Source organism: Podarcis gaigeae (assembly GCF_964106915.1).
Source record: "Podarcis gaigeae genome assembly, chromosome: 2".
Lineage (NCBI taxonomy): Eukaryota > Metazoa > Chordata > Lepidosauria > Squamata > Lacertidae > Podarcis > Podarcis gaigeae.
This window is the reverse complement of record NC_139679.1, coordinates 2,501-29,328: the sequence shown is the minus strand read 5'-3', so window position 1 is coordinate 29,328 and position 26,828 is coordinate 2,501.

The window sequence follows — 26,828 nt, the reverse complement described above, 5'->3', positions numbered from 1 at the left end:
CAGCCGGTGACTCTCCTTCTGACCGTTTCCCCGCTTCCTGATGTGGGTGTTGCCAAACCTGACTCCTCTCCTCCCTCTGGTGGTGAGGACACTGGTCCCGACTCCTGGGACTCCCCCTCCCCACTGCGCTCTGGTGGAGACGCTGGCCCTGATCTCCAGCTGCTGTTCAGGGACTCCCCACTGGCCCCTCCCTCTTGAGGTTTCTCCCTTGGAATCTCCCTTGCTCTGGCCACCGGCGCTCCCTTCTGTGAGTCCTCCGATTCGCTAGAGAGGCTTGTGGAATAACTCTGGCCACTGTCACTGCCTGCGCCCCCCTCGTACTCCTCCTCCTCACTCTCCATTTGCTCCCCCTCCTGTGTCTCTCCTTCTGAACCCCTGACATCCATCCCCCCCTCGAAGCCCCCCCTTCCCCCCTCCCCCTCTTCCGGTGCGGGTTCCGGGTGCTCCATTGTTGTAGGGGTGAGTCCAGGATACAGCTCGTCCCCTGAGGCTTGCAACCATCGAGATAAGTCCGGGAAGTCCCCCATGGGCTCGTCGACGACGACCTCCTCCGCTTCCATCTCCTGCACGGTGTGCTCGAAATCTGCGCTCGACCCCAAATCACCCAAGAGCCCTCCTCCCCCTGTTGCTTGATGGGGGTCCACCTCCCAGGGCCCCTTCGGCATGTCTCTGCGCCAGCCCACTTCGGGTTGGTCCTCCCACCAATAAGATCCCCCCTTGCCAAAACCTGAAAGTGATCCCTCCGGAGAGCTGCCTCCCGGAGCCGAGTCCTCAGCTGACGAGAAACCCCGGAAAGTGCTGGCCGAGAGTGTGGGTGTGAACAAACAATCCTCGAAAAAGCCCGCCGGCATAGGCTTGTGCGGGAAAAGTGTGTGGAATTCTTCCTTGAGCAACTGCTCTTCCACTGCGTAATCCGGCACCCACCTGTTGGCGCTGGCCGGGGTGTCCTCTGTGGCGAGAAGATATTCAATCCCGTCCTCCCCCCACCTTGAGTCTAAAATCTCAGTGGCTTCATTAAGTGGCTCCCCTTTCGGCGACCCCCCTTTTTTGGGCGCTTCTCTGAGCGGGTCTGGCGCCTTCCCCGGTGCTTGAAACCTGTGGGGCTCTCTGTAGGGCGTGAGCACTGATCTATGAAAGACCGGGTGCATTCTGGAACCCTCCGGGAGTGTCAACCGGAAGGCCACTGGGTTGATCTGCGCCTCTACTTGGTAAGGCCCTAGCTGCTTGTGCCCTAGTTTCTTCTTGGCTGGAACTGCTTGTGCTGCCAACCAGACCCAGTCTCCCACCTGGATGTCCTCCCCAACCCTCCTGTGTCGATCTGCCTGCACTTTGTAAGCCTGTTTTGCCAACTCTAACTGCCTCCTGAGCTGCTCGTGGATCTCCTGCAACTCCGCTGCCACGTCCTCTGCTCCCTGTGGCTCCCCCTCCCGCACTGTGTCCAGACCCGGGAAGGTTCTGGGATGCCTCCCGTAGTTGGCGAAAAATGGGGTCACCCCCGTGGACCCGTGCTTCGTGTTGTTGTAGGCAAACTCGGCCAACGGTAGATAGTCCACCCAGGTCGATGGCTGCTGGTTCGCGTAGCATCTCAGGTACTGCTGCATGATGGCGTTGACCCTTTCCGCCTGCCCGTTAGTTTGCGGGTGTCTCGCCGACGCCAGGCTGACCTTGACGTTCAGGAATCCCATCAGCTTTTGCCAGAAGTTGGAGATTAACTGGCGCCCCCGGTCGGACAAAATAGACCGTGGTAGGCCGTGCACCTTGAACACGTGGTCTATGAACATCTTAGCGGTCTGCTCGGCCGTGGCCACCTTCGCGCACGGAATGAAGTGGGCCATCTTGGTGAACAGGTCCACTACCACGAGCACTGCCGTCTTGCCCCTTGAGCTGGGTAGATCTGTGACAAAGTCCAGGGCCACCCTCTCCCACGGTACGAACGGTGTCTGTAGCGGTTCCAACAGGCCTGCCGGCGGCTGGTGCACAGGCTTAGCCCTTTGGCAGGTGTCGCACCTATTGACATAGTCCGCGACATCCCCCCGCATCTTAGGCCACCAAAAGTCTCTGGCTACTAAGTCCACCGTCTTCTCCTTGCCGAAGTGCCCCGCGCTGGGCGCGTCGTGCAGCTGTTGCAGGACCTTCGCGCGGAGGCTGTCTCCTGGTACGTAGAGGACTCCCTTGCGTAGGAGCAGGCCGTCGCGCACTTGGAATTCGTCGCCCCTCGCCTTGCCACTGCACACCTCCTCCATCTTGGCTCGGGCGAACGAGTCCGTTTGCAGCGCGCGGCGCACCACGTCCAGGTCCACCGTGGCTGACGCGCATGCCCACGCCTGTGGTGTGAAAATGTGCTTGGCCGCCGCCGGTGCCTCTGCCTCCAGATACTGCGGTTTTCTGGACAGCGCGTCCGCCAAGACGTTGCTGTTTCCTGGGATGTACTCAATTCTGAAATCGAAATCTGCAAAGAACTCCGCCCAGCGGATGTGTCGCTGGTTCAGGAACCTCGCCGAGCGCCAGTACTCCAAGTTCTTATGGTCTGTGCGGACCTGCACCGTGTGCTTGGCTCCGACGAGGAAGTGCCGCCACGCCTTGAAGGCTGCATGTATGGCCAGCAACTCCCTGTCCCAAATGGTGTAGTTCTGCTCCGCTTTGCTGAGTTTTCTGGAGTAGAAAGCGCACAGCCTCCAGTCCCCCTGGTGGTCTTGCTGCAACAGAACGGCTCCCACGGCCCTGTCTGAGGCGTCCGTCTCCACTCTCATGGGCCTGCTGGGATTTACGTGCAGTAGGTTCTCTTCAGAAGCGAAGAGCTGCTTGAGCTTCTGAAAGGACTGCTCTGCCTGCTCCGTCCAGATGAACCTCTTCTTCTTGGAACTGAGGGTGTCGGTGATGGCCGCTGTCTGCATGGCGAAACCCTTGATGAACTTGCGATAAAAGTTGGCAAAACCGACAAACCTCTGTACTTCCTTCCTATTGCGTGGGCTCTTCCAATCCAGTACTGCACGTACCTTGGCACCGTCCATAGCCAGTCCCTTGTCGGACAGTTTGTAGCCCAAGAAATCCACCTCCGTCTTGTCGAACTGGCACTTCTCCAGCTTGGCGTACAGCCTGTGCTCCCGCAGCCTCTGCAGAACTTCCCTAACATCTCTCTCGTGAGCCTCCGGCGATTCCGAGAAGATTAGGATGTCATCCAGGAAGCAGACGCACTTCTTGTAGAGGAGACCCGCCAGGACATGATGCATGAAGGCTTGAAAGCAGTGGGAACCATTTTTTAATCCAAAAGGCATAACTCTGTATTCATAAGTGCCCAGCGGCGTAAACATGGTTGTTTTCCACTCGTCGCCTTCCCGTACGCGAATGAGATTGTACGCTCCGCGCAGATCCAACTTGGTAAAGATGCGACCCTTCCTCACCGTCGCCAGCAGGTCATCGATCTTGGGCATAGGGAATGCTGAGGGCTTGGTCTTAAGGTTCAAGAAGCGGAAATCAACGACCAGCCTCTTTTGGGGCGTGTCCCGCTTCTTTACAAAGAACACGGGACTGCCTCCTGCCGCCTTGGACTCCCGGATGAATCCCCGCTTCAGGTTGTGATCTATGAACTCCCTGAGCTCTTGCAATTCATCCTCAGACATGGAGTACAGTTTCCCCGTTGGGAGCGTCGCCCCGGGCAGGAGGTCGATCTTGCAGTCGTAGGGTCTGTGGGGAGGCAGCTTATCCGCCTCTTTCTCGCAGAAGACCTCCAAAAACTCCTTGTATTTGTTAGGCACCGCTTGCAACATGCCCAAGTTCAGCTGTGGTCCATCCTCGTGCCCCTCATCTTCCAAGTCCGCCAGGATGCAGTGTTCTGCGCAGTAAGAGGAGCCGAAGGTCAGTTGCCGCTGGTACCAAGCTAATGCCGGGCTGTGCCTATCCAGCCAACTCATTCCCAACACTATGGGCGTGTCTGACAGGCGGGTGACGTTGAAGCTGATGACCTCACGGTGGTATCCAATACGCATCACCATTGGCGGCGTCTGCTGTAGCACTTGCCCTCCCAGTAGCTCCCTGCCGTCCACTGTGACGACTTTCAGAGGTACCGCCGCTGGCAGAAGGGCTATGCCATGTTGCTGGATGAACTGCATGTCTATAAAATCTGCATTGCTCCCCGAGTCGATGGTGATGGGAATTTCCACAAGTAGCCCATTGGGGAGCTGAAGGGATGCGGTGAGCTGCACTACTGGTTTGGGTGGGAGGGGGTCGGTGGGCTGTAAGATCCCTGGGGATTGCTTCACTGACTTGTCTGGCTGGTCCCCAGAGACGCCATCTCCAGCCAGACAGTGGAGTTTTCCTGCTGCGACTCCCTCTGCTGAATTGCGTCTGTTACTGTCGCTGCGGCTGCAGTATGCTTGTGAAACCGCTGGGGACACTCTTTTGCCATATGCTGAGCACTGTCGCAGATGTAGCACTTCCTGGTTCCTCTAGGAGGCTTCATCTTGACTGCTCCCGGAGTTAGGGCTCCGACTGTGGAGTGAGCCTTAGCACCACCTATCTCCATCGGCTCCTCTCCCCCTCCCAGCGGAGGCATGGATCGAGCGCGCACCGCCTCCTTGGGGAAGGGAGGCAGTCCTCTCGCTGGCGTGCGTCCCAAATGCCCTTCCTCCTTGCCCCAAGGGCGTCCTTCCAACCGAACCCCAATGGAGAGTGCCCGTTCCACCACGTCCTTGGTGGTTTGGGGTCTTCCCCCCCTTGCGATCTCGTCTTTCACAGCTCCGCTCAACCCCTCCCAGAACAGGTCTCTGACGGCAGGCGATTCTTTCTCCCAGGCTAGTACATTCACCAATCCGAAAAAACGTGAATGATATTGCCTCACTGTGGCTTTACCTTGTGTTAGTCCGTGAATCTCCCTCCTAGCGATATCCACATCAATCTCAGATAAAAAACACGCATCCATCACTTTAATGAAGGCAGCCGCATTTTGGAGGGCTGGATCCTTGTCTCTCCATAGATTGCGCAGCCACGATTTTGCCTCCCCCCGTAAATGCGAAATAATAAATCCCACTCTCTCTTCCTCATTTTTAAAGTCTTTGTCAAGCAGCTGCAATGCATAAATTACATCTGCTCTGAAGTTAGGATACTCCTGCAGGTCCCCATTGAAGTGAGATACCAGGCTCCCTCCTCTGTTTCCCAGCCCAATCCCTTCTGGTCTGGTGGCCGGTAGCCTCTGTGTACTTAGCACTTCTAACCTGGTTCGCAGATCCTGGCAGGCAGCAGCTGCTTCCTGTTCTTTCTTTCTGGAAGCCGCAATTTCTGCAGTCAACTGCGTCACTGCGTTTTGCAAACTCGCTATCCTCTCTTCGGTAGTCATTTCCCTGTTTTTCGTGAGCTCGCGAAGCACCAATCTTCACCCCTCGCTGCTTTCCCGCACTCCACGAGGTTGCAAAATTGGTGAAAAAAGGTGAGGGGACTTACTGTCAGGACTGCCGCTAGGTCCCAGCTCACAGAGGACCAACGCCCAGTGGATATTATATACAAAAGTCTTTATTGAAGTTTGGTTTCCATTTCCAAGCTCTGGGCGCGCAGGCCCACGTCTTAACGCTAGACCGGCTAAGTCCCCTCTGACTCACTGCTCCACCCACACCAGTTTAAGATTCTAGCCCGGCTCCACCTCTTGCGCTGCTCTTTCCTGCGTTGGGTCCTTCTGCCCTCTGGGGTTCCCTCCTTCCTGGACTCCTCTGACGCGGAGCCTCCTGAGTCTTGCCCCTCCCTCCGGCGGGCTTTAGGACCTGGCTCCCTTCCCGGGCTCCCCGCTGTGCCGCGCTCCTGTACATTTGAACTTGGCGCGCGCGCCCAGCCGGTGACTTTCCTTCTGACCGTTTCCCCGCTTCCTGATGTGGGTGTTGCCAAACCTGACTCCTCTCCTCCCTCTGGTGGTGAGGACACTGGTCCCGACTCCTGGGACTCCCCCTCCCCACTGCGCTCTGGTGGATACGCTGGCCCTGATCTCCAGCTGCTGTTCAGGGACTCCCCGCTGGCCCCTCCCTCTTGAGGTTTCTCCCTTGGAATCTCCCTTGCTCTGGCCACCGGCGCTCCCTTCTGTGAGTCCTCCGATTCGCTAGAGAGGCTTGTGGAATAACTCTGGCCACTGTCACTGCCTGCGCCCCCCTCGTACTCCTCCTCCTCACTCTCCATTTGCTCCCTCTCCTGTGTCTCTCCTTCTGAACCCCTGACAGAAATGTTTCTTAACAGCCGTAAACAAGCATAGGTATTTTGGTTCCATGTCAATACTAAGCAGACGAAAAAGTAATATTGTTCTTTCCATGTTCTTTCCACCCACAAATAGCGAAGTGTAATGAGCCTGAACCTCCCCAAACAGGTTGTTTTGCGTTCCAGCTACATAGAAAGAAGAATTTTGGATTTCGCTTATTTCAAATCGTGTTCCGTGGTGTTAATGCTCATTAACCCAGAAATCGCAAAGTATGTGTAATGAGTCCCAAGTAACACAAAACCGTCTTTTCGCTTCCATATGCGTAGAAAGAAGACGAATAAGCTTTGATAGGGCTTATTTCAATTCGCATGGTGTTTTATGCCTGTGCACCATAATCACCTCCAACCAAAGCAAAAAGGTGTTTTGGGTTCCATCCACTTAAAAAGAAAGACGATGAAGCTCTGATTGGTTTTGTTGCAAATTGGTGTTTTTGGGGTTAGAATGCACATTCACCCAAAAATCTCCGAGTGAAATGTTTCTTAACAGCCGTAAACAAGCATAGGTATTTTGGTTGCATGTCAGTACTAAGCAGACGAAAAAGTTATATTGTTCTTTCCATGTTCTTTCCACCCACAAATAGCGAAGTGTAATGAGCCTGAACCTCCCCAAACAGGTTGTTTTGCATTCCAGCTACATAGAAAGAAGAATTTTGGATTTCGCTTATTTCAAATCGTGTCCCGTGGTGTTAATGCTCATTAACCCAGAAATCGCAAAGTATGTGTAATGAGTCCCAAGTAACACAAAACCGTCTTTTCGCTTCCATATGCGTAGAAAGAAGACGAATAAGCTTTGATAGGGCTTATTTCAATTCGCATGGTGTTTTATGCCTGTGCACCAGAATCACCTCCAACCAAAGCAAAAAGGTGTTTTGGGTTCCATCCACTTAAAAAGAAAGACGATAAAGCTCTCATTGGTTTTGTAGCAAATTGGTGTTTTTGGGGTTAGAATGCACATTCACCCAAAAATCTCAGAGTGAAATGTTTCTTAACAGCCGTAAACAAGCATAGGTGTTTTGGTTCCATGTCAATAGAAAGCAGGCGAAAAAGTTTGGATTGTTCTTTCCATGTTCTTTCCACCCACAAATAGCGAAGTGTAATGAGCCTGAACCTCCCCAAACAGGTTGTTTTGCGTTGCAGCTACATAGAAAGAAGAATTTTGGATTTCGCTTATTTCAAATCGTGTTCCGTGGTGTTAATGCTCATTAACCCAGAAATCGCAAGGTATGTGTAATGAGTCCCAAGTAACACAAAACCGTCTTTTCGCTTCCATATGCGTAGAAAGAAGACTTTGATAGGGCTTATTTCAATTCACATGGTGTTTTATGCGTGTGCACCAGAATCACCTCCAACCAAAGCAAAAAGGTGTTTTGGGTTCCATCCACTTAAAAAGAAAGACGATAAAGCTCTCATTGGTTTTGTAGCAAATTGGTGTTTTTGGGGTTAGAATGCACATTCACCCAAAAATCTCAGAGTGAAATGTTTCTTAACAGCCGTAAACAAGCATAGGTGTTTTGGTTCCATGTCAATAGAAAGCAGGCGAAAAAGTTTGGATTGTTCTTTCCATGTTCTTTCCACACACAAATAGCGAAGTGTAATGAGCCTGAACCTCCCCAAACAGGTTGTTTTGCGTTGCAGCTACATAGAAAGAAGAATTTTGGATTTCGCTTATTTCAAATCGTGTTCCGTGGTGTTAATGCTCATTAACCCAGAAATCGGAAAGTATGTGTAATGAGTCCCAAGTAACACAAAACCGTCTTTTCGCTTCCATATGCATAGAAAGAAGACGAATAAGCTTTGATAGGGCTTATTTCAATTCGCATGGTGTTTTATGCCTGTGCACCAGAATCACCTCCAACCAAAGCAAAAAGGTGTTTTGGGTTCCATCCACTTAAAAAGAAAGACGATAAAGCTCTCATTGGTTTTGTAGCAAATTGGTGTTTTGGGGGTTAGAATGCACATTCACCCAAAAATCTCAGAGTGAAATGTTTCTTAACAGCCGTAAACAAGCATAGGTATTTTGGTTCCATGTCAATACTAATCAGACGAAAAAGTAATATTGTTCTTTCCATGTTCTTTCCACCAACAAATAGCAAAGCGAAGTGTAATGAGCCTGAACCTCCCCAAACAGGTTGTTTTGCGTTCCAGCTACATAGAAAGAAGAATTTTGGATTTCGCTTATTTCAAATCGTGTCCCGTGGTGTTAATGCTCATTAACCCAGAAATCGCAAACTATGTGTAATGAGTCCCAAGTAACACAAAACCGTCTTTTCGCTTCCATATGCGTAGAAAGAAGACGAATAAGCTTTGATAGGGCTTATTTCAATTCGCATGGTTTTTTATGACTGTGCACCATAATCACCTCCAACCAAAGCAAAAAGGTGTTTTGGGTTCCATCCACTTAAAAATCGGCTCCTCCCCCTGCCTCCCCAGCGGCGAGGGATGTGACTGACTGAACTCCCTGGGGATGAAAGAAGACGTTCTCGCTGGTGGACGCACCTGACGTTCTTCCTCATCGTGCCAAGGACGTCCCTCGTGACGTATCCCAATCGCCAGAGCCCTCTGCACCACCTCCTCCAGGGTCTGAGGTCTGTCTCCCCTGGCAAGTTCGTCCTTTATGGGACCGCTGAGACCCCCCCAGAACAAATCCCTCACAGGTGTGCAGTCTTTCTCCCAGCGTAACGCAGTCAGTAAAGCAAAAAATCTGGAATGGTACTGACGCACAGTGGCTTTGCCTTGCCGCAGTCCAAATATCTCCCTGCGTGCAAGATCCAAATCTACGGTTGACTGGAAGCAGGCATCCATCGCTTTAATGAATTCATCAGAATCGCGGCGGGCAGGGCCATCTTCACGCCACAAATTGCGCAACCAGTCTCTGGCCGCCCCATGCAAGTGAGAAACAATAAACCCCACTTTCTCCTCCTCATCTTTAAAGTCATGACGAAGCAAGTGCAATGCATACAAAACGTCTGCTCTGAAACTGGGGTAGTGCTTCAGGTTCCCATCGAAGTGGGTGACTAGGCTGCCCCCCCGCCTTCCAAGTCCAATTCCCTCTGATCTGGACCCTGGGAACCCTTCCCTGCTTGCACGCTCCCACCTTGTTTGCAGGTCTTGGCAGCGCTTCTCCATTTCGTCATGCTTCTTCTGAGACGCAAGGACTGCAGCGGTGAGTTCGGAAACTGTAGTTCGCAGTGCTGTCAGCTGATCCTCCGCACTCATGGCTGTCACCGTTTGTGAGCTTTGCAAAAAAAAAATTTTCGTTCTTTGGGAGGGGACTTACTGTCAGAGCCACCCGTGGTCCCAGCTCACAAGAGACCAAAGTCCAGTCCAAGTTATATACAAAAGGTTTTATTGAAGAACATTGTTGGCATTACATCCAAGCTCCGTGGCTCCGGATCTGTTACTCTTAGATCGTAGAAGTCCCCTCTGAGTCAGTCCCGCCCCTGCACCAGCTTAAGAGGCTTGTACTGCTCCACCTTTTCCTCTCCTTCCTTTTCCGCAGGGTCTTCCTGCCCCCCTGTGCTCCCTCCCTCCGGGACTCCCCCGAGGCTAAGTCTTCTGATGCCTGCTCCCCCCTCCTTCGTGCTTTGGGACCAGGCTCCTCCTCAGGGCTCTCCTCATTTCCGCGCGCCTCCACATTTGAACTTGGCGCGCGTACGTTGCCTCTGACCTTCTTTTCGACCGTTACGCTACTCTCGGTACTACACTCCTCCCCTTCCGACAGGACGTTCTGCTCCGAACTCCTTCCCCTCTCTGCTCCCTGTTCTGCTCTTTCTGACACACTGGCAACTCCACCCCCTTCACTCCGTTCCGACGGAGAGGCCGGTCCCGATCTCCAACCCCCACTGGGGATTCCCTCTTCGTTCCCCTGCTTCTGACTGCTTCCCTCTCTACTGCCCCTTGGCCTGACCAGGGGGGCTCCCTTTTGGGAATCCTCGGATTCACTTGACGGACTCACTGACAACCTCGGGTCGTCGTCGTCCTCTTCCTCGTCGCCCTGCGACCCCTCCCCCTCGCTCTCTGTCCCTGAAACCCTGACAGTTAGGGTTAGGGTTAGGGTTAGGGTTAGGGTTAGGGTTAGGGTTAAGGGTTAGGGTTAGGGTTAGGGTTAGTGTCAGGACTGCCGCTAGGTCCCAGCTCACAGAGGACCAACGCCCAGTGGATATTATATACAAAAGTCTTTATTGAAGTTTAGTTTCCATTTCCAAGCTCTGGGCGCGCAGGCCCACGTCTTAACGCTAGACCGGCTAAGTCCCCTCTGACTCACTGCTCCACCCACACCAGTTTAAGATTCTAGCCCGGCTCCACCTCTTGCGCTGCTCTTTCCTGCGTTGGGTCCTTCTGCCCTCTGGGGTTCCCTCCTTCCTGGACTCCTCTGACGCGGAGCCTCCTGAGTCTTGCCCCTCCCTCCGGCGGGCTTTAGGACCTGGCTCCCTTCCCGGGCTCCCCGCTGTGCCGCGCTCCTGTACATTTGAACTTGGCGTGCGCGCCCAGCCGGTGACTTTCCTTCTGACCGTTTCCCCGCTTCCTGATGTGGGTGTTGCCAAACCTGACTCCTCTCCTCCCTCTGGTGGTGAGGACACTGGTCCCGACTCCTGGGACTCCCCCTTCCCACTGCGCTCTGGTGGAGACGCTGGCCCTGATCTCCAGCTGCTGTTCAGGGACTCCCCGCTGGCCCCTCCCTCTTGAGGTTTCTCCCTTGGAATCTCCCTTGCTCTGGCCACCGGCGCTCCCTTCTGTGAGTCCTCCGATTCGCTAGAGAGGCTTGTGGAATAACTCTGGCCACTGTCACTGCCTGCGCCCCCCTCGTACTCCTCCTCCTCACTCTCCATTTGCTCCCCCTCCTGTGTCTCTCCTTCTGAACCCCTGACATCCATCCCCCCCTCGAAGCCCCCCCTTCCCCCCTCCCCCTCTTCCGGTGCGGGTTCCGGGTGCTCCATTGTTGTAGGGGTGAGTCCAGGATACAGCTCGTCCCCTGAGGCTTGCAACCATCGAGATAAGTCCGGGAAGTCCCCCATGGGCTCGTCGACGACGACCTCCTCCGCTTCCATCTCCTGCGTGGTGTGCTCGAAATCTGCGCTCGACCCCAAATCACCCAAGAGCCCTCCTCCCCCTGTTGTGTGATGGGGGTCCACCTCCCAGGGCCCCTTCGGCATGTCTCTGGGCCAGCCCACTTCGGGTTGGTCCTCCCACCAATAAGATCCCCCCGTGCCAAAACCTGAAAGTGATCCCTCCGGAGAGCTGCCTCCCGGAGCCGAGTCCTCAGCTGACGAGAAACCCCGGAAAGTGCTGGCCGAGAGTGTGGGTGTGAACAAACAATCCTCGAAAAAGCCTGCCGGCATAGGCTTGTGCGGGAAAAGTGTGTGGAATTCTTCCTTGAGCAACTGCTCTTCCACTGCGTAATCCGGCACCCACCTGTTGGCGCTGGCCGGGGTGTCCTCCGTGGCGAGAAGATATTCAATCCCGTCCTCCCCCCACCTTGAGTCTAAAATCTCAGTGGCTTCATTAAGTGGCTCCCCTTTCGGCGACCCCCCTTTCTTGGGCGCTTCTCTGAGCGGGTCTGGCGCCTTCCCCGGTGCTTGAAACCTGTGGGGCTCTCTGTAGGGCGTGAGCACTGATCTATGAAAGACCGGGTGCATTCTGGAACCCTCCGGGAGTGTCAACCGGAAGGCCACTGGGTTGATCTGCGCCTCTACTTGGTAAGGCCCTAGCTGCTTGTGCCCTAGTTTCTTCTTGGCTAACGATCTGGCTGGAACTGCTTGTGCTGCCAACCAGACCCAGTCTCCCACCTGGATGTCCTCCCCAACCCTCCTGTGTCGATCTGCCTGCACTTTGTAAGCCTGTTTTGCCAACTCTAACTGCCTCCTGAGCTGCTCGTGGATCTCCTGCAACTCCGCTGCCACTTCCTCTGCTCCCTGTGGCTCCCCCTCCCGCACTGTGTCCAGACCCGGGAAGGTTCTGGGATGCCTCCCGTAGTTGGCAAAAAATGGGGTCACCCCCGTGGACCCGTGCTTCGTGTTGTTGTAGGCAAACTCGGCCAACGGTAGATAGTCCACCCAGGTCGATGGCTGCTGGTTCGCGTAGCATCTCAGGTACTGCTGCATGATGGCGTTGACCCTTTCCGCCTGCCCGTTAGTTTGCGGGTGTCTCGCCGACGCCAGGCTGACCTTGACGTTCAGGAATCCCATCAGCTTTTGCCAGAAGTTGGAGATTAACTGGCGCCCCCGGTCGGACAAAATAGACCGTGGTAGGCCGTGCACCTTGAACACGTGGTCTATGAACATCTTAGCGGTCTGCTCGGCCGTGGCCACCTTAGCGCACGGAATGAAGTGGGCCATCTTGGTGAACAGGTCCACTACCACGAGCACTGCCGTCTTGCCCCTTGAGCTGGGTAGATCTGTGACAAAGTCCAGGGCTACCCTCTCCCACGGTACGAACGGTGTCTGTAGCGGTTCCAACAGGCCCGCCGGCGGCTGGTGCACAGGCTTAGCCCTTTGGCAGGTGTCGCACCTATTGACATAGTCCGCGACATCCCCCCGCATCTTAGGCCACCAAAAGTCTCTGGCTACTAAGTCCACCGTCTTCTCCTTGCCGAAGTGCCCCGCGCTGGGCGCGTCGTGCAGCTGTTGCAGGACCTTCGCGCGGAGGCTGTCTCCTGGTACGTAGAGGACTCCCTTGCGTAGGAGCAGGCCGTCTCGCACTTGGAATTCGTCGCCCCTCGCCTTGCCACTGCACACCTCCTCCATCTTGGCTCGGGCGAACGAGTCCGTTTGCAGCGCGCGGCGCACCGCGTCCAGGTCCACCGTGGCTGACGCGCATGCCCACGCCTGTGGTGTGAAAATGTGCTTGGCCGCCGCCGGTGCCTCTGCCTCCAGATACTGCGGTTTTCTGGACAGCGCGTCCGCCAAGACGTTGCTGTTTCCTGGGATGTACTCAATTCTGAAGTCGAAATCTGCAAAGAACTCCGCCCAGCGGATGTGTCGCTGGTTCAGGAACCTCGCCGTGCGCCAGTACTCCAAGTTCTTATGGTCTGTGCGGACCTGCACCGTGTGCTTGGCTCCGACGAGGAAGTGCCGCCACGCCTTGAAGGCTGCATGTATGGCCAGCAACTCCCTGTCCCAAATGGTGTAGTTCTGCTCCGCTTTGCTGAGTTTTCTGGAGTAGAAAGCGCACGGCCTCCAGTCCCCCTGGTGGTCTTGCTGCAACAGAACGGCTCCCACGGCCCTGTCTGAGGCGTCCGTCTCCACTCTCATGGGCCTGCTGGGATTTACGTGCAGTAGGTTCTCTTCGGAAGCGAAGAGCTGCTTGAGCTTCTGAAAGGACTGCTCTGCCTGCTCCGTCCAGATGAACCTCTTCTTCTTGGAACTGAGGGTGTCGGTGATGGCCGCTGTCTGCATGGCGAAACCCTTGATGAACTTGCGATAAAAGTTGGCAAAACCGACAAACCTCTGTACTTCCTTCCTATTGCGTGGGCTCTTCCAATCCAGTACTGCACGTACCTTGGCACCGTCCATAGCCAGTCCCTTGTCGGACAGTTTGTAGCCCAAGAAATCCACCTCCGTCTTGTCGAACTGGCACTTCTCCAGCTTGGCGTACAGCCTGTGCTCCCGCAGCCTCTGCAGAACTTCCCTAACATCTCTCTCGTGAGCCTCCGGCGATTCCGAGAAGATTAGGATGTCATCCAGGAAGCAGACGCACTTCTTGTAGAGGAGACCCGCCAAGACATGATGCATGAAGGCTTGAAAGCAGTGGGAACCATTTTTTAATCCAAAAGGCATAACTCTGTATTCATAAGTGCCCAGCGGCGTAAACATGGTTGTTTTCCACTCGTCGCCTTCCCGTACGCGAATGAGATTGTACGCTCCGCGCAGATCCAACTTGGTAAAGATGCGACCCTTCCTCACCGTCGCCAGCAGGTCATCGATCTTGGGCATAGGGAATGCTGAGGGCTTGGTCTTGAGGTTCAAGAAGCGGAAATCAACGACCAGCCTCTTTTGGGGCGTGTCCCGCTTCTTTACAAAGAACACGGGACTGCCTCCTGCCGCCTTGGACTCCCGGATGAATCCCCGCTTCAGGTTGTGATCTATGAACTCCCTGAGCTCTTGCAATTCATCCTCAGACATGGAGTACAGTTTCCCCGTCGGGAGCGTCGCCCCGGGCAGGAGGTCGATCTTGCAGTCGTAGGGTCTGTGGGGTGGCAGCTTATCCGCCTCTTTCTCGCAGAAGACCTCCAAAAACTCCTTGTATTTGTTAGGCACCGCTTGCAACATGCCCAAGTTCAGCTGTGGTCCATCCTCGTGCCCCTCATCTTCCAAGTCCGCCAGGATGCAGTGTTCTGCGCAGTAAGAGGAGCCGAAGGTCAGTTGCCGCTGGTACCAAGCTAATGCCGGGCTGTGCCTATCCAGCCAACTCATTCCCAACACTATGGGCGTGTCTGACAAGCGGGTGACGTTGAAGCTGATGACCTCACGGTGGTTTCCAATGCGCATCACCATTGGCGGCGTCTGCTGTAGCACTTGCCCTCCCAGTAGCTCCCTGCCGTCCACTGTGACGACTTTCAGAGGTACCGCCGCTGGCAGAAGGGCTATGCCATGTTGCTGGAGGAACTGCATGTCTATAAAATCTGCATTGCTCCCCGAGTCGACGGTGATGGGAATTTCCACAAGTAGCCCATTGGGGAGCTGAAGGGATGCGGTGAGCTGCACTACTGGTTTGGGTGGGAGGGGGTCGGTGGGCTGTAAGATCCCTGGGGATTGCTTCACTGACTTGTCTGGCTGGTCCCCAGAGACGCCATCTCCAGCCAGACAGTGGAGTTTTCCTGCTGCGACTCCCTCTGCTGAATTGCGTCTGTTACTGTCGCTGCGGCTGCAGTATGCTTGTGAAACCGCTGGGGACACTCTTTTGCCATATGCTGAGCACTGTCGCAGATGTAGCACTTCCTGGTTCCTCTAGGAGGCTTCATCTTGACTGCTCCCGGAGTTAGGGCTCCGACTGTGGAGTGAGCCTTAGCACCACCTATCTCCATCGGCTCCTCTCCCCCTCCCAGCGGAGGCATGGATCGAGCGCGCGCCGCCTCCTTGGGGAAGGGAGGCAGTCCTCTCGCTGGCGTGCGTCCCAAATGCCCTTCCTCCCTGTCCCAAGGGCGTCCTTCCAACCGAACCCCAATGGAGAGTGCCCGTTCCACCACTTCCTTGGTGGTTTGGGGTCTTCCCCCCCTTGCGATCTCATCTTTCACAGCTCCGCTCAACCCCTCCCAGAACAGGTCTCTGACGGCAGGCGATTCTTTCTCCCAGGCTAGTACATTCACCAATCCGAAAAAACGTGAATGATATTGCCTCACAGTGGCTTTACCTTGTCTTAGTCCGTGAATCTCCCTCCTAGCGATATCCACATCAATCTCAGATAAAAAACACGCATCCATCACTTTAATGAAGGCAGCCGCATTTTGGAGGGCTGGATCCTTGTCTCTCCATAGATTGCGCAGCCACGATTTTGCCTCCCCCCGCAAATGCGAAATAATAAATCCCACTTTCTCTCCCTCATTTTTAAAGTCTTTGTCAAGCAGCTGCAATGTATAAATCACATCTGCTCTGAAGTTAGGATACTCCTGCAGGTCCCCATTGAAGTGAGATACCAGGCTCCCTCCTCTGTTTCCCAGCCCAATCCCTTCTGGTCTGGTGGCTGGTAGCCTCTGTGTACTTAGCACTTCTAACCTGGTTCGCAGATCCTGGCAGGCAGCAGCTGCTTCCTGTTCTTTCTTTCTGGAAGCCGCAATTTCTGCAGTCAACTGCGTCACTGCGTTTTGCAAACTCGCTATCCTCTCTTCGGTAGTCATTTCCCTGTTTTTCGTGAGCTCGCGAAGCACCAATCTTCACCCCTCGCTGCTTTCCCGCACTCCACGAGGTTGCAAAATTGGTGAAAATGGAGAGGGGACTTACTGTCAGGACTGCCGCTAGGTCCCAGCTCACAGAGGACCAACGCCCAGTGGATATTATATACAAAAGTCTTTATTGAAGTTTAGTTTCCATTTCCAAGCTCTGGGCGCGCAGGCCCACGTCTTAACGCTAGACCGGCTAAGTCCCCTCTGACTCACTGCTCCACCCACACCAGTTTAAGATTCTAGCCCGGCTCCACCTCTTGCGCTGCTCTTTCCTGCGTTGGGTCCTTCTGCCCTCTGGGGTTCCCTCCTTCCTGGACTCCTCTGACGCGGAGCCTCCTGAGTCTTGCCCCTCCCTCCGGCGGGCTTTAGGACCTGGCTCCCTTCCCGGGCTCCCCGCTGTGCCGCGCTCCTGTACAATTGAACTTGGCGCGCGCGCCCAGCCGGTGACTTTCCTTCTGACCGTTTCCCCGCTTCCTGATGTGGGTGTTGCCAAACCTGACTCCTCTCCTCCCTCTGGTGGTGAGGACACTGGTCCCGACTCCTGGGACTCCCCCTCCCCACTGCGCTCTGGTGGAGACGCTGGCCCTGATCTCCAGCTGCTGTTCAGAGACTCCCCGCTGGCCCCTCCCTCTTGAGGTTTCTCCCTTGGAATCTCCCTTGCTCTGGCCACCGGCGCTCCCTTCTGTGAGTCCTCCGATTCGCTAGAGAGGCTTGTGGAATAACTCTGGCCACTGTCACTGCCTGCGCCCCCCTCGTACTCCTCCTCCTCACTCTCCATTTGCTCCCCCTCCTGTGTCTCTCCTTCTGAACCCCTGACAGTTAGGGTTAGGGGTTAGGGGTTAGGGTTAGGGTTAGGGTTAGGGTTAGGGTTAGGGTTAGGGTTAGTGTCAGAGCCACCCGAGGTCCCAGCTCACAAGAGACCAAAATCCAGTCCAAGTTATATACAAAAGGTTTTATTGAAGAACATTGTTGTCGTTACATCCAAGCTCCGTGGCTCAGCATCTGTTACCCTTTGATGTTAGAAGTCCCCTCTGAGTCAGTCCCGCCCCTGCACCAGCTTAAGAGGCTTGTACTGCTCCAACTTTTCCTCTCCTTCCTTTTCCGCAGGGTCTTCCTGCCCCCCTGTGCTCCCTCCCTTCAGGACTCCCCCGAGGCTGAGTCTTCTGACGCCTGCTCCCCCCTCCTTCGTGCTTTGGGACCAGGCTCCTCCTCAGGGCTCTCCTCATTTCCGCGCGCCTCCACATTTGAACTTGGCGCGCGTACGTTGCCTCTAACCTTCCTTTCGACCGTTACGCTACTCTCGGTACTACACTCCTCCCCTTCCGGCAGGACGTTCTGCTCCGAACTCCTTCCCCTCTCTGCTCCGTGTTCTGCTCTTTCTGACACACTGGCAACTCCACCCCCTTCACTCCGTTCCGACGGAGAGGCCGGTCCCGATCTCCAACCCCCACTGGGGATTCCCTCTTCGTTCCCCTGCTTCTGACTGCTTCCCTCTCTACTGCCCCTTGGCCTGACCAGGGGGCTCCCTTTTGGGAATCCTCGGATTCACTTGACGGACTCACTGACAACCTCGGGTCATCGTCGTCCTCTTCCTCGTCGCCCTGGGACCCCTCCCCCTCGCTCTCTGTCCCTGAAACCCTGACATCCATCCCCCCCTCGAAGCCCCCCCTTCCCCCCTCCCGCCCATCGGGTGCAGGTTGTAGGAGCTGCAGCTCTTTTTTTTTTTTTTTTTTTGCATTTTAAAATTTTATTGAGTTCGATTAAATATACATTATATACATTATATTCGAATTTCGGCATTTCTTATCATTTTGGGCTTCCTTCAGCGATGTTGACATTCATTCGTGTTTGAGTCTTAGAATCACATTCCATCCTTTCATATTGCCATTCGTACCTCCTTTTTTACATTGTTTCAATTAAACAATACTTGTTAGCTCTTTACAAAGCCTCTTTAAATGCCACTAACGTTGTATTTACAAAACATTTGTTCTCCAGATAACCCACGAATTTCCCCCAGTCTTCAATAAAGTTTTGATCTTTTAAGTATCTTATTTTCCCTGTCAGTTTGTCCAGCTCGGCGTATTCTGTTAATTTTGCTCTCCACTCTGCCACCATTGGGATTTCTTCCTGCTTCCATCTCTGAGCTAACACAATTCTGGCTGCCGTGACCGCGTACTGGAAGAGTTTGTAATCCTTTCTCCTAATATTCTTTCCCATAATGCAAAGTAAGAAAGCTTCTGGTTTTTTGACAAAAGTATAGCCTAACATCTTTTTCAATTCATTGTACACTTCCTCCCAGAAACTTATAACTTTCTTGCATTCCCACCATAGATGGTAAAATGTCCCTTCCTTTTGTTTGCATTTCCAACATTTGTTGTCTACCTTGTACATCTTGGCCAATTTCACGGGTGTCATATACCACCTGTATTGCATCTTCATCACATTTTCCCTAAGTGACATACAGGCCGTAAATTTTATATTCACTCTCCAAAGCTTTTCCCAGTCTTCCATTTGAATATTATACCCGAAATCCCTCGCCCACTGTACCATCACTGACTTCACCTCCTCATCCTTCGTGTGCCACTCCAGAAGTATTTTATACATTTTAGAGAGGTTTTTATGTTCACTGTTTATTATCTCTTTTTGAAATATTGATTCTTTTTCCTCATAGCCCCTTTCCTTCACCTCTGCTTTAAACATCTCATTTATCTGGAAGTAGTGGAGCCACCCCTGTGTGAGCGTTTTAACCTGGTCGTATGGTTTAACTTTCCACTTCCCTCCTTCATTTATGACCATTTCTCCATACTTCCCCCTCTTTTCTTCCATATTAACTTTCTTAACGCTTGTTAACTCCTGGGGAGAAAGCCAGTGTGGTGTTCTCGGCTCTAATATGTTCTTATATCTGTCCCAGACCTCTATTAGTGGGCCCTTAAAGATGTGACTGGTGAACCCCTTGTGCACCCTTTTTTTATCCTTCCATAGGTATGCGTGCCACCCAAATTTGTTGTTGTACCCTTCAAGATCTAATAACTCTCTGTTTTCCAGCTTAACCCATTCTTTCATCCAACACAAACATGTCGCTTCGTAGTAAAGTCTCATGTCTGGTAGGGCGAAGCCCCCTCTTTCTGTAGCATCCGTCAACAACTTAGATTTAATTCTGGGTTTCTTCCCTTCCCAAACATATCTAGAGATGGCTTTTTGCCATTCTTTAAAATTTTTTGTTCCTTTTAGTATGGGTAATGTTTGGAACAGAAATAACAGCTTGGGTAACAACATCATTTTCACCATAGATATTCTTCCCCAGAATGATAGTTTCATTCTGGCCCAAACCTCTAAATCTTTTTTAATTTTATTCCAGACCGGGATGTAATTGTTTTGATATAGGTCAATATTTTTGTTGGTAATCCAGATTCCTAAGTATTTTATCTTTTTAACAACCTCAATTCCAGTTTGTTGTTGTACTATTGCAGCCTTATCCTGATCCAAGTTTTTAACGATCATTTTTGTCTTACTCTTATTCAATTTGAATCCTGCGAGTTTCCCAAATTCCTCCGTCTCGTCCAGAATCACCCTTATACTTTCTATAGGTTCTTCCACCGTTAAAACCACATCGTCTGCATAAGCTTTAACTTTGTACTCATTTGAACCTAATGTTATCCCTTTAATTTGCTTGTTTTGTCTTATTGCATTCAGCAGCACTTCTAGGACTACTATAAAGAGCAACGGTGAGAGCGGGCAGCCCTGCCTCGTTCCCTTAGAAATTTTTATTTCCTCAGTAATAACTCCATTAACTATCAGTCTCGCCTTCTGCTCAGTGTAAATTGCCCCTATACCATTTAAGAACTCCTGTCCCACTTCCATTACCTCCAAATTTTTAAACATAAAGTCCCAAATTATATTATCGAAGGCTTTCTCCGCGTCTATGAAGATTAGGCTAGCTGGTTTATCGCGACTATCTGATAGGTATTCGATAAGGTTAATTATGAATCTTGTATTGTTTCTTATTAACCTACCCGGGAGAAAGCCCGTCTGATCTTCATGTATCATCCTTGTTAATATCTTTTTTAGTCTTTTGGCTAGAATACCGGCAAAGATCTTGTAGTCCGTGTTTAATAAGGAGATGGGTCTGTAGTTCCTAACTTGAGTTAGATCCGAGTCTTGTTTGGGGATAATTGTTATAAAGGCCTCTTTCCACGAACCGGGCATGTCTCTTTCTTTTAAAATGTTATTCATTACTTCCATTAGTGGTGTTATCAATGTATCTTTCATTTCCTTATAGTAACTCGGTGTGAACCCGTCTGGGCCCGGTGCCTTTCCTCTTTTCAGTTCTTTTATCACCTGTTCTATCTCTGTTCTGCAAATTGGGGCATTTAGCTGATCTTTTTCCTCTGATGACATCTTCTTCACCATCTTTTCTTTTAAATATCTTTCTATCTTTTTCTTGTTATTCCTTTCTTTATTTCTGTAAAGATGCTCATAAAAATCCAAGAACCCTTTTCTAATTTCTTTCGGGTCAGTTGTTTCTTCTCCGTTTATTACTATTTTGTTGATTGTATTTTGCTCCTTCCTCTTTTTGACTTGCCACGCAAGCCATTTGCCTGACTTATTGGCGAATTCAAAGTTTTTTTGTCTTAACCATTTAATATTCCACTCAACCTCCTTATTTATTATAATTGCAACCTGTGTTTGGAGGGACTTTATTTCCTGCATTATTCTTTCATTATTCGGCTTTTTGATCAGTTTCTGCTCATTATCCATAATCTGTCTCAAAATCTCTTTTAACCTCTTTTCCTTGTTCTTTTTTTTCAAGACATTTTGTTGGATAAAGAGGCCCCTCATTACAGCCTTACTTGTGTCCCATACCGTACTTGTTTTCACCCCTTTGTCGAGATTATCTAGGAAGTATTCCCCTAGTTTTTTCCGAATTCTTTCAACAAATTTTTGGTCATCCCATAGGTTATCATTTAATCTTCATCTAAAGGTTCGTTCTTCCACTCCCTTCATCTCCATTTCGATTGGATTATGATCTGATATAACTTTAGCCTGGATTTCAACTTTTTTAACTCTTGGTGACAGTTCATTCGATATCCATATTTGGTCTAATCTTGAGAATGACTGGTTCGGCTCTGACTGGCTGCAGCTCTTCGGAGGTGGATGCAGGATACAGGTTGTGTACCTCCATTTCCTCTGCTTGCAGTTCGGTGTATGAGTGTTCGAATTCGGGTTCTTGACCCAAAGTGTTCTCTTCTCCCTCTTCCATCGGTACCTCGTCTGCTGCTGCCGGCCAAGGTCCCGTCAGCCATTTCCTGCGCCAGTCCTCCTCTGGTTGCTCGTCCCACCAATAAGAGGGTTCTGTGTCCACCCCTGAGCACGATCCCCTGGGCGGGCTAGATTCTGGCGTTCTCTCCTCGGCTGAAGAAAAACCCCGGAAAGTACTGTCTGAGAGTGTGGGCGTAAAGAGCAAGTCATCAAAGTACTCGGCTGGCATGGGTCTATGCGGGAAAAGGGCATGGAACTCGTCTTTTAGAAGAGGTTCGTCTAAAGCGTAGCCCGGCACCCAACCGTTGGCACTGGCTGGAGTGCCCTCTGTGGCTAGAAAGTATTCTACCCCCTCTTTCCCCCATCTCGAGTCCAGGATTTCTGTGACCTCGTTGAGTGGTTCGGCCCTAGGCGCCCTCTCCCTCTCCTGTGACTTAGTGTGTAGTTGCGGGACTGTTTCAGACTCCTGAAACCTGTGCGGTGCCTTGTAGGGGGTGAGCACCGACCTGTGAAATACCGGATGCACTCTGGAACCTTCGGGGAGGGCTAGTCGAAAGGTTACAGGGTTGATCTTAGCCTCCACCTGGTACGGCCCTAACTGCCTGTGCCCTAGCTTCTTCTTGGCCAACGACTTGGCTGGCATCGCTTGGGCCGCTAACCACACCCAGTCCCCCACCTGGATCTCCTCCCCCGCTCTCCTGTTTTTGTCTGCCTGCACCTTATATGCTTGCTTGGCCAGCTCCAAATGTCTCCGCAACTCTTTGTGCACCTCCTGCAGCTCCGCTGCAAACTGGTCGGCTTCTTGCGGCACCCCCTCTCTCGGTGCCCCGAACCACGGGAAGGTTCTGGGATGACGACTGTCAGGGGTTCAGAAGGAGAGACACAGGAGGGGGAGCAAATGGAGAGTGAGGAGGAGGAGTACGAGGGGGGCGCAGGCAGTGACAGTGGCCAGAGTTATTCCACAAGCCTCTCTAGCGAATCGGAGGACTCACAGAAGGGAGCGCCGGTGGCCAGAGCAAGGGAGATTCCAAGGGAGAAACCTCAAGAGGGAGGGGCCAGCGGGGAGTCCCTGAACAGCAGCTGGAGATCAGGGCCAGCGTCTCCACCAGAGCGCAGTGGGGAGGGGGAGTCCCAGGAGTCGGGACCAGTGTCCTCACCACCAGAGGGAGGAGAGGAGTCAGGTTTGGCAACACCCACATCAGGAAGCGGGGAAACGGTCAGAAGGAAAGTCACCGGCTGGGCGCGCGCGCCAAGTTCAAATGTACAGGAGCGCGGCACAGCGGGGAGCCCGGGAAGGGAGCCAGGTCCTAAAGCCCGCCGGAGGGAGGGGCAAGACTCAGGAGGCTCCGCGTCAGAGGAGTCCAGGAAGGAGGGAACCCCAGAGGGCAGAAGGACCCAACGCAGGAAAGAGCAGCGCAAGAGGTGGAGCCGGGCTAGAATCTTAAACTGGTGTGGGTGGAGCAGTGAGTCAGAGGGGACTTAGCCGGTCTAGCGTTAAGACGTGGGCCTGCGCGCCCAGAGCTTGGAAATGGAAACTGAACTTCAATAAAGACTTTTGTATATAATATCCACTGGGCGTTGGTCCTCTGTGAGCTGGGACCTAGCGGCAGTCCTGACAACGACCGTTGTTCGCGAAGAACGGCGTCACCCCCGTGGACGCGTGCTTCGTGTTGTTATAGGCAAACTCTGCCATCGGCAGGTAGTCCACCCAAGCTGCGGGTCGCTGATTGGCGTAACATCTCAGGTACTGCTGCATGATCGCGTTGACCCTCTCAGCTTGGCCGTTGGTCTGTGGGTGTCTCGCCAACGTAAGGTTGATCTTGACGTTCAGGATACCTAAAAGCTTCTGCCAAAAATTGGAAACAAACTGGCGCCCCCTGTCGGACAGGATGGACTGCGGCAGCCCATGCACCTTGAACACGTGATCAATGAAGAGTTTGGCCGTCTGTTCCGCCGTCGCCACCTTTGTGCACGGAATGAAGTGCGCCATCTTGGTGAACAGGTCCACAACCACCAGTACCGCCGTCTTCCCTCTGGAGCTGGGCAGGTCAGTAACGAAGTCCAGGGCTACCCTCTCCCACGGTTGCTGTGGCGTTTCCAGCGGTTCCAACAGCCCCGCTGGCTTCTGGTGTACTGGCTTGGACCTTTGACAAGTGTCACACCTGGCGACGTAATCCGCTACCTCTCCACGCATCCGAGGCCACCAAAAGTCCCTTGCCACCAGTTCTATTGTCTTCTCCTTGCCGAAGTGGCCCGCACTGGGGGCGTCGTGCAACTGCTGCAGAACCTTTGCGCGAAGCTCGTCGCTTGGCACGTAGAGGGCACCTTTGCGAGTTAGCAGCCCGTCGCGTAGTTGGAAATCTTCGCCACTCTGCACACCTATGCGCAACTCCTCCATTTTGGACTGTGCGAACTGATCCACTTGCAACGCGCGTCGCACCGCGTCCAGATCTACTGTGATGGCAGCGCACGACCACGCCTGCGGTGCGAAAATGTGCCTGGCTGCTACTGGTGTCGCTTCATCGAGATATTGCGGTTTCCTGGATAGCGCATCGGCTATAACGTTGGAATCTCCGGGGATGTACTCTATCCGGAAGTCGAAATCCGCGAAGAATTCCGCCCAGCGCATGTGTCTCTGGCTTTGGAGCTTTGCCGTGCGCCAATACTCTAGGTTCTTGTGATCCGTGCGGACCTGTACTGTGTGTTTGGCTCCTATGAGGAAGTGTCGCCACGCTTTGAACGCTGCGTGAATGGCCAACAGCTCTCTGTCCCATATGGTGTAGTTTTGCTCCGCCTTGCTGAGCTTTCGGGAGTAAAAGGCACCGGGTCTCCAGTTCCCATGTGGATCTTCTTGCAGGAGCACGGCTCCAACCGCCCTGTCTGACGCGTCGGTCTCTACTCGCATGGGCCTGCCTGGATCCACGTGCAGCAGCTGCTCCTCGGAGGCGAAAAGGCTTTTAAGCTTCCGAAAAGAGCGCTCCGCCTGTTCCGTCCACACGAACCTCTTCTTCTTGGAACTCAGAGTGTCCGTGATCGCTGCTGTCTCCTTTGCAAAACCTCTGATGAATTTGCGGTAGAAGTTGGCGAAGCCGACGAATCTCTGGACTTCCTTCCGATTGTGTGGGCTCTTCCAGTCCAACACCGCGCGGACCTTGACGCTGTCCATGGCCAGCCCCTTGTCGGACAGCTTGTAGCCTAGGAAATCCACCTCCGTCACATCAAACTGGCACTTCTCTAACTTGGCGTAGAGCCTGTTCTCCCGTAGTCTTTGCAGGACTTCCTTTACGTCCCTCTCGTGGGCCTCTTCCGTCTCCGAAAAGATCAGGATGTCGTCGAGGAAACACACACATTTCTTGTAGAGGAGTCCCGCTAGCACGTGATGCATAAAGGCTTGGAATACGTGAGATCCATTTTGGAGACCAAACGGCATAACTCTGTATTCATACGTGCCCAGAGGCGTGAACATGGCCGTTTTCCACTCATCGCCCTCCCGGATGCGTATGAGGTTATACGCTCCACGCAGATCCAACTTGGTGAAGATCTTCCCCTTCCTCACGGTTGCTAGGAGATCATCTATCTTGGGCATGGGGAAGGCCTTGGGCTTGGTCATACTGTTTATGAACCTATAATCCACAATGAGTCTTTTTTGGGGCGTGTCTTTCTTCTTTACAAAGAACACAGGACTGCCCCCCACTGCTTTCGATTCCCGGATGAATCCACGCTTCAAATTGTGCTCTATGAACTCCCTGAGCTCTTGCATCTCGTCCTCAGACATGGAATACAGTTTTGCAGTTGGCAACTGCGCCCCCGGCACCAGGTCAATGGCACAATCATAAGGTCTGTGGGGCGGCAACTGGTCAGCTTCCTTCTCGCAGAAAACCTCCAGGAACCCTTTGTACTTGCTAGGTACTGCCTGCACCATGCCAAGTCGCAGCTGGTGCTCAGCCCCCTCCTCCTGGCAGGACTGGATGCAATTTTGAGCACAGTACGATGAGCAAAAGGTGATCTGGCGTTGGTACCACGCTACAGCAGGACTGTGTCTCTCCAGCCAACTCATGCCTAATACTATAGGCGTGTCAGACAGTTGGGTGACATTGAAGCTAATGACTTCTCGGTGATCTCCTATCCGCATCACCATGGGAGGTGTCTGTTGCACAACTTGCCCTCCTAGCAATTTCCTGCCATCCACCGTGACTACGTTCAGAGGCGTTGTGGCGGGCAGAAGCGCTATGCGATGCTGCTTGACGAATTGCATCCCCACGAAATCGGCGTTGCTCCCCGAATCGATCGTGAGGGGCACTTCTAGGGTGGTCCCATTTGGCAACTGAAGTGTTGCAGTGAGCTGCACCGCTGGCTTGGGTGGTAAAGGGTCTGTGGGTTGCAAAGACGCTGGGGACTGTTCTACAGATTCGCCTGGCTGAGCCCCAGCAATCCTGCTTGCAGCCAGGCATTGTCGTTTCCCTGAGGTTCCTCTTCCTGGATCACTTCTGCAGCTACCGTCGCTAAAGCTGCAGTGTGCTTCTGGAGCCTCTGGGGGCACTCTTTCGCCATGTGCAGTGCACTGTCGCAGATGTAACACTTCCTGGTCCCTCTAGGAGGCTTCGCCTTTACTGCACCGGAAGCTGGGGCTCTGGCTGTTGCTTGAGCCTTAGCACCACCAAGTTCCATCGGCTCCTCCCCCTGCCTCCCAAGCGGCGAGGGATGTGACTGACTGAACTCCCTGGGGATGAAAGAAGACGTCCTCGCTGGTGGACGCACCTGACGTTCTTCCTCATTGTGCCAAGGACGTCCCTCGTGACGTATCCCAATCGCCAGAGCCCTCTGCACCACCTCCTCCAGGGTCTGAGGTCTGTCTCCCCTGGCAAGTTCGTCCTTTATGGGACCGCTGAGACCCTCCCAGAACAAATCCCTCACAGGTGTGCAGTCTTTCTCCCAGCGTAACGCAGTCAGTAAAGCAAAAAATCTGGAATGGTACTGACGCACAGTGGCTTTGCCTTGCCGCAGTCCAAATATCTCCCTGCGTGCAAGATCCAAATCTACGGTTGACTGGAAGCAGGCATCCATCGCTTTAATGAATTCATCAGAATCGCGGCGGGCAGGGCCATCTTCACGCCACAAATTGCGCAACCAGTCTCTGGCCGGCCCATGCAAGTGAGAAACAATAAACCCCACTTTCTCCTCCTCATCTTTAAAGTCATGACGAAGCAAGTGTAATGCATACAAAACGTCTGCTCTGAAACTGGGGTAGTGCTTCAGGTTCCCATCGAAGTGGGTGACTAGGCTGCCCCCCCGCCTTCCAAGTCCAATGCCCCCTGATCTGGACCCTGGGAACCCTTCCCTGTTTGCACGCTCCCACCTTGTTTGCAGGTCCTGGCAGCGCTTCTCCATTTCGTCATGCTTCTTCTGAGACGCAAGGACTGCAGCAGTGAGTTCGGAAACTGTAGTTCGTAGTGCTGTCAGC